Below are 7864 nucleotides of genomic sequence, written 5' to 3'. Positions count from 1 at the left end.
CAGACGGGCGAGCAAACATCGGATTGGGTGAGATGGAGGAGAGTCCCGCCCCTTTCTCCTCCCCCCAGTCACCTTACTTCTACAGACAGCTAGCCAACGAGGCAGCTAACAAAGGGTTAGTGTACCCCTAACTAGCTAACAAAGGGTTAGTGTACCCCCTAACTAGCTAACAGAGGGTTAGTCTACCCCTAACTAGCTAACAGAGGGTTAGTGTACCCCCTAACTAGCTAACAGAGGGTTAGTGTACCCCCTAACTAGTGTACCCCCTAACTAGCAAACAGAGGGTTAGTGTACCCCCTAACTAGCTAACAGAGGGTTAGTGTACCCCCTAACTAGCTAACAGAGGGTTAGTCTACCCCCTAACTAGCTAACAGAGGGTTAGTGTACCCCCTAACTAGCTAACAGAGGGTTAGTGTACCCCCTAACTAGCTAACAGAGGGTTAGTCTACCCCCTAACTAGCTAACAGAGGGTTAGTGTACCCCTAACTAGCTAACAGAGGGTTAGTCTACCCCTAACTAGCTAACAGAGGGTTAGTCTACCCCCTAACTAGCTAACAGAGGGTTAGTGTACCATAACCAACAACAGTTAACAACAGAGGGTTAGTGTACCACAACTAGCTAACAGAGGGTTAGTGTACCCCTAACTAGCTAACAGAGGGTTAGTGTACCCCCTAGCTAACAGAGGGTTATGTACCCCTAACTAGCTAACAGAGGGTTAGTGTACCCCCTAACTAGCTAACAGAGGGTTAGTGTACAACTAGCTAACAGAGGGTTAGTGTACCCCTAACTAGCTAACAGAGGGTTAGTGTACACCTAACTAGTGTGATTAGTGTACCCCCCAACTAGCTAACAGAGGGTTAGTGTACCCCTAACTAGTGTACCCCCTAACTAGCTAAAAGAGGGTTAGTGTACCCCCTAACTGGAGGGTTAGTGTACCCCTAACTAGCTAACAGAGGGTTAGTGTACCTTAACTAGCCAACAGAGGGACAGCTAGCTAACAGAGGGTTAGTGTACCCCTAACTAGCTAACAGAGGGTTAGTCTACCCCTAACTAGCTAACAGAGGGTTAGTGTACCCCCTAACTAGCTAACAGAGGGTTAGTGTACCCCCTAACTAGCTAACAGAGGGTTAGTCTACCCCCTAACTAGCTAACAGAGGGTTAGTGTACCCCCTAACTAGCTAACAGAGGGTTAGTGTACCCCCTAACTAGCTAACAGAGGGTTAGTGTACCCCCTAACTAGCTAACAGAGGGTTAGTGTACCCCCTAACTAGCTAACAGAGGGTTAGTGTACCCCCTAACTAGCTAACAGAGGGTTAGTCTACCCCCTAACTAGCTAACAGAGGGTTAGTGTACCCCCTAACTAGCTAACAGAGGGTTAGTGTACCCCTAACCAGAGGGTAACTAACTAGTGTACCCCTAACTAGCAAACAGAGGGTTAGTGTACCCCTAACTAGCTAACAGAGGGTTAGTGTACCCCTAACTAGCTAACAGAGGGTTAGTGTACCCCTAACTAGCTAACAGAGGGTTAGTGTACCCCCTAACTAGCTAACAGAGGGTTAGTGTACCCCCTAACTAGCTAACAAAGGGTTAGTGTACCCCCTAACTAGCTAACAGAGGGTTAGTGTACCCCCTAACTAGCCAACAGGGGGTTAGTGTACCCCCTAACTAGCTAACAGAGGGTTAGTGTACCCCCTAACTAGCTAACAGAGGGTTAGTGTACCCCCTAACTAGTGTACCCCCTAACTAGCTAACAGAGGGTTAGTGTACCCCCTAACTAGCTAACAGAGGGTTAGTGTACCCCCTAACTAGCTAACAGAGGGTTAGTGTACCCCCTAACTAGTGTACCCCCTAACTAGCCAACAGAGGGTTAGTGTACCCCCCAGCTAGCTAACAGAGGGTTAGTGTACCCCCTAACTAGCTAACAGAGGGTTAGTGTACCCCCTAACTAGCTAACAGAGGGTTAGTGTACTCCCTAACTAGCTAACAGAGGGTTAGTGTACCCCCTAACTAGCTAACAAAGGGTTAGTGTACCCCCTAACTAGCTAACAGAGGGTTAGTGTACCCCCTAACTAGCCAACAGAGGGTTAGTGTACCCCCTAACTAGCTAACAGAGGGTTAGTGTACCCCCTAACTAGCTAACAGAGGGTTAGTGTACCCCCTAACTAGCTAACAGAGGGTTAGTGTACCCCCTAACTAGCTAACAGAGGGTTAGTGTACCCCCTAACTAGCTAACAAAGGGTTAGTGTACCCCTAACTAGCTAACAGAGGGTTAGTGTACTCCAACTAGCTAACAGAGGGTTAGTGTACGCAGTGTACCCCAAACAGAGGGTTAGTGTACCCCTAACTAGCTAACAGGGGTTAGTGTACTCCTAACTAGCTAACAGAGGGTTAGTGTACCCCTAACTAGCTAACAGAGGGTTAGTGTACCCCTAACTAGTACTAGCCAACAGAGGGTTAGTGTACCCCCAGCTAGCTAACAGAGGGTTAGTGTACCCCTAACTAGCTAACAGAGGGTTAGTCTACCCCTAACTAGCTAACAGAGGGTTAGTGTACTGAACTAGCTAACAGAGGGTTAGTGTACCCCTAACTAGCTAACAGAGGGTTAGTCTGACCCTAACTAGCTAACAGAGGGTTAGTGTCCTAACTCCTAACAGAGGGTTAGTGTACCCCTAACTAGCTAACAGAGGGTTAGTGTCCCCTAACTCCTAACAGAGGGTTACCTGTACCCCTAACTAGCTAACAAAGGGTTAGTGTACCTCTAACTAGCTAACAGAGGGTTAGTCTACCTCCTAACTAGCCAGAGGGTTATGTACCCCCTAACTAGCTAACAGAGGGTTAGTGTACCCCTCCCCTAACTAGCTAACTCTTAGTGTACCCCTAACTAGCTAACAGGGGGTTAGTGTACCCCTAACTAGCTAACAGAGGGTTAGTCTACCCTAACTAGCTAACAGAGGGTTAGTCTACCCCTAACTAGCTAACAGAGGTTAGTGTACCCTAACTAGCTCCTTATTACCTTAACTAGCTAACAGAGGGTTAGTGTACCTAGCTAACTAACTAGCTAACAGAGGGTTAGTGTACCCCCTAACTAGCTAACAGAGGGTTAGTGTACCCCCTAACTAGCTAACAGAGGGTTAGTGTACCCCCTAACTAGCTAACAGAGGGTTAGTGTACCCCCTAACTAGCTAACAAAGGGTTAGTGTACCCCCTAACTAGCTAACAGAGGGTTAGTCTACCCCCTAACTAGCTAACAGAGGGTTAGTGTACGCCCCAAAACCTCCATGCACACCAAAGTACAACGCACCCCCAAACATCCAATAGCTTATCACAAAACTCCTCAGGTTGACTGTGTATTCCTTCACTCTGCAGGGTGATGATTGATCTGTCATGTATTTTCTGTTTCTGCAGTGTGATAGTTTCAGTGATGACCTTTGAGGGCACAGACTGCCTGAGGTGGGACCTCTGACCAGACTGGAGGAAGGGTGAGACACACAGACCCTCTCCTATCCTCTTACCTCTCCTCTCCTATTACCTTACCTCTCCTCTCCTCTCCTCTTACCTCTCCTCTCCTCTTACCTCTCCTCTCCTCTCCTCTCCTCTTACCTCTCCTCTCCTCTCCTCTCCTATTACCTTACCTCTCCTCTCCTCTTACCTCTCCTCTCCTATTACCTCTTCCTCTCCTCTTACATCTCCTCTCCTATTACCTTACCTCTCCTCTCCTCTTACCTCTCCTCTCCTATTACCTTACCTCTCCTCTCCTCTCCTCCCTCTCCTCCTTCCTCTCCTCTTACCTCTCCTCTTACCTCTCCTATTACCTTACCTCTCCTCTCTCCTCTCCTCTCCTATTACCTTACCTCTCCTCTCCTCTTACATCTCCTCTCCTCTCCTCTTACCTCTCCTCTCCTATTACCTTACCTCTCCTCTCACCTCTCCTTACCTTTACCTCTCCTCTCACCTCCTCTCCTATTACCTTACCTCTCCTCTCCTCTCCCATTACCTTACCTCTCCTCTCACCTCTATTACCTTACCTTCACCTCTCCTCTCCTATTACCTTACCTCCCTCTCCTCTCCTCCCTCCTCCCCTCTTCCTCTCACCTGTCCTCTCCTATCTCACCTCTCCTCTCACCTCCTCTCCTCTCACCTCTCCTCCCTGTCCTCTCTCCCACTCACCTCTCCTCTCCTCTCCTCTTACTCTCCTCTCATCCCTCTCCTCTTACCTCCTCCTCCCTCTCCTATTTCCTCTCCACTCCTCTCCTATTTCTCCTCTCCTCTCCTATTACCTTTTCTCCTCCCTCTCACCTCTCCTCTCACCTCTCCTCTTACCTCTCCCTTACCTCTCCCTACTCTCACCTCTCTTCTCCTATTACCTTACCTCTCCTATTACCTGTTCCTCTCCTCCTCACCTCTCTCTTATTACGTTACCTCCCCTTCTCCCTCTTCCCCCCTCACCTCTCCTCTCACCTCCCCTCTCCTATTACCTTACCTCCTCCTCTCACCTCCTCCTCTCTCCTATTACCTCCTTTCCTCTCACATCTCCTCTACCATTTACCTTATCCTCCTGTTACTCTCCCTCACCTCTTACCTCTCCTCCTCTAACCTCTCCTCTCCTATTACCTTACCTCTCCTCTCACCTCCTCCCCTTACCTCTCCTATTACCTCTCTCCTCTCACCTCTCCTCTCCTATTACCTCCCCTCCTCTCCCCCTCTTCTTCCTACTCCTGTTCTCATATCTCACCTCTCTCTCCTCCTCCTCCTCTCTCCTCCTGTTCTCCCCTCACCTCTCTCTCTCCTCCTCCTGTTCTCATCCCTCACCTCTCTCTCTCTCCTCCCCCTTCTCCTGTTCTCTCCCCTCACCTCTCTCCTCTCCCTCCTGTTCGCCCCCACCTCTCTCTCTCTCTCCTCCCCTTTCTCCTGTTCTCGCCCCTCACCTCTCTCTCTTCCTCCTGTTCTCTCCCCTCACCTCTCTCTCTCCTCCTCCCCTTCTCCTGTTCCCGCCCCTCACCTCTCTCTCTCCTCCCCCTTTCTCCTGTTCTCCACTCCTCACCTCTCTCTCTCTCTCCTTCTCTTCCTCCTGTTCTCCCCCTCACCTCTCTCTCCTCCTGTTCTCTCCCCTCACCTCTCTCTCTTCCTCCCCTTCTCCTGTTCCCCCCTCACCTCTCTCTCTCTCCCCCTTCTCATGTTCTCACCCCTCACCTCTCTCTCTCTCCTCCTCCCCTTCTCCTGTTCTCACCCTCACCTCTCTCTCTCTCTCCTCCTCCCCTCCTGTTCTCCCCTCACCTCTCTCTCTTCCTCCTGTTCTCTCCCCTCACCTCTCTCTCTCCTCCTCCCCTTTCTCCTGTTCCACTCCTCACCTCTCTCTCTCTCTCTCCTCCTCCTCTCCTGTTCTCTCCCCTCACCTCTCTCTCTTCCTCCTGTTCTCTCCCCTCACCTCTCTCTCTCTCCTCCTCCCCTTCTCCTGTTCTCGCCCCTCACCTCTCTCTCTCTCCTCCCCCCCTTCTCATGTTCTCACCCCTCACCTCTCTCTCTCCTCCTCCTCCCCCTTCTCCTGTTCTCACCCCTCACCTATCTCCTCCCCCTCTTCCTCCTCCTCCTGTTCTCTACCCTCCCCTCCCCTCCCATCCTCCTCCTGTATCTCTCTCCTCCTCTCTCTTTCACCTGAACAGGTAAACATAGTAAACATTGGTACCGTAGCAACAGAGATCCAGTCAGCTCTGGCCGACAACATCTTAGCGACGGGCGTCAGGGCAACGTTACTAGCAGCTGACGGCATGTGAGCATGTCTTCTTTCAGGGTGAAGTATCACACACAAACCCACACCTTGTGTGGATTTCATTCACAAACTCAATGCTCTTATGTCAGCCATGAAAACATTTGTCATCCTTCCCTCTGTCCCCCCAGGTATTTTCCCTATGAGGAGTGTAACCACTGTCTAGTAAGAGATATAGGGAACGTAACAGAAGGAGTAGAGATCACCTTTCAGTTTGCCTGCAAGCCTGATAGTATAGAGAGTGAGTGAACACACACACACACACATTGATTCGCACACAAACATGCATAGCCTCTCCCAGGTCACTTTATGTGTATGTGTGTGCATGCGTTCGTGTGTGTGTGTGTGTGTGTGTGTGCATGCGTTCGTGTGTGTGTGTGTGTGTGTGCATGCGTTCGTGTGTGTGTGTGTGTGCATGCGTGTGTGTGTGTGTGAGTGTGTGTGTGTGTGTGTGTGTGTGTGTGTGTGTGTGTGTGTGTGTGTGTGTGTGTGTGTGTGTGCATGTGTGTGTGTGTGTGTGTGTGTGCAGTGCGTGTGTGTGTGTGTGTGTGCGTGTGTGTGTGTGCATGCGTTCGTGTGTGTGTGTGTGTGTGTGTGTTGCACAGGTTTCATGCGTAGAGACAGACTACCGTTCCAGCTCCAGCTGTCCTTCACCACCAGGGATCAACAGAAAGTAACACGCATCATTACTGAACAGAGGCGGGTTACAACCAGCAGGTAACACACACACACACACGCACGCACGCACACACACACACACACAGACAACACACACACACACAGACTAACACACACACACACACAGACTAACACACACAGACTCACACACACACACACACACACAGACTAACACACACACACAGACTAACACACACACACAGACTAACACACACACAGACACACACAGACTAACGCACACAACAGACACACAGACACACACAGACTAACACACACACACACACTAAATGCCCCCCTTCTCTCTCTCTCTCATTCTGTCTCTCTCTCTCCTTCTGTCCCCTTCTCTCTCTCTCTCTCCTCCTCTCCCCTTCTCTCTCTCTCTCTCCTCCTGTCCCCATCTCTCTCTCTCCTCCTGTCCCCTTCTCTCTCTCTCCTCCTGTCCCCATCTCTCTCTCTCCTCCTGTCCCCTTCTCTCTCTCCTCCTGTCCCCTTCTCTCTCTCTCCTCCTGTCCCCTTCTCTCTCTCTCTCCTTCTGTCCCCATCTCTCTCCTCCTCCTGTCCCCTTCTCTCTCTCTCCTCCTGTCCCCATCTCTCTCTCTCTCTCCTGTCCCCTTCTCTCTCTCCCTCCTGTCCCCATCTCTCTCTCTCCTCCTGTCCCCTTCTCTCTCTCCCTTCTGTCCCCATCTCTCTCTCCTCCTGTCCCCATCTCTCTCTCTCCTCCTGTCCCCTTCTCTCTCTCTCTCCTCCTGTCCCCTCTCTCTCTCTCCTCCTGTCCCCTTCTCTCTCTCTCCTCCTGTCCCCTCTCTCTCCTCCTGTCCCCATCTCTCTCTCTCCTCCTCCTGTCCCCTCTCTCCTCCTGTCCCCTTCTCTCTCTCTCCTCCTGTCCCCATCTCTCTCTCTCCTCCTGTCCCCTTCTCTCTCCCTCCTCTCCCCTCTCTCTCCTCCTGTCCCCTTCTCTCTCCTCCCCTTCTCCTCCTGTCCCCTTCTCTCTCTCTCCTCCTGTCCCCTCTCTCTCTCCTCCTGTCCCCTTCTCTCTCTCTCTCCTGTCCCCATCTCTCTCTCTCCTCCTGTCCCCTCCTCCTGTCCCCTTCTCTCTCTCTCCTCCTGTCCCCATCTCTCTCTCTCCTCCTGTCCCCATCTCTCTCTCTCCTCCCCATCTCTCCTCCTGTCCCCTTCTCTCTCTCTGTCCCCTCCTCCTCCTGTCCCCATCTCTCTCTCCTCCTGTCCCCATCTCTCTCTCTCCTGTCCCCATCCTCTCCTCCTGTCCCCTTCTCTCTCTCCTCCTGTCCCCTTCTCTCTCTCTCCTCCTGTCCCCATCTCTCTCTCTCCTCCTGTCCCCATCTCTCTCTCCTCCTGTCCCCTTCTCTCTCTCCTCCTCCTGTCCCCTTCTCTCTCTCCTCCTGTCCCCATCTCTCTCTCTCC

The 7864-nt window shown here is 51.4% G+C and overlaps 1 pseudogene; it reads left to right on the top strand.

The window, feature by feature from the left end:
* LOC115119837 (circularly permutated Ras protein 1-like) overlaps positions 1-7864 on the top strand; it is a 41216-nt pseudogene that overhangs the window by 17662 nt on the left and 15690 nt on the right.

This window comes from Oncorhynchus nerka, unplaced genomic scaffold (genome assembly GCF_034236695.1).
Source record: "Oncorhynchus nerka isolate Pitt River unplaced genomic scaffold, Oner_Uvic_2.0 unplaced_scaffold_419___fragment_1, whole genome shotgun sequence".
Classification (NCBI taxonomy): domain Eukaryota; kingdom Metazoa; phylum Chordata; class Actinopteri; order Salmoniformes; family Salmonidae; genus Oncorhynchus; species Oncorhynchus nerka.
The sequence above is the reverse complement of the archived record's forward strand: the minus strand, read 5'-3'. Positions and strand labels throughout refer to the sequence as shown.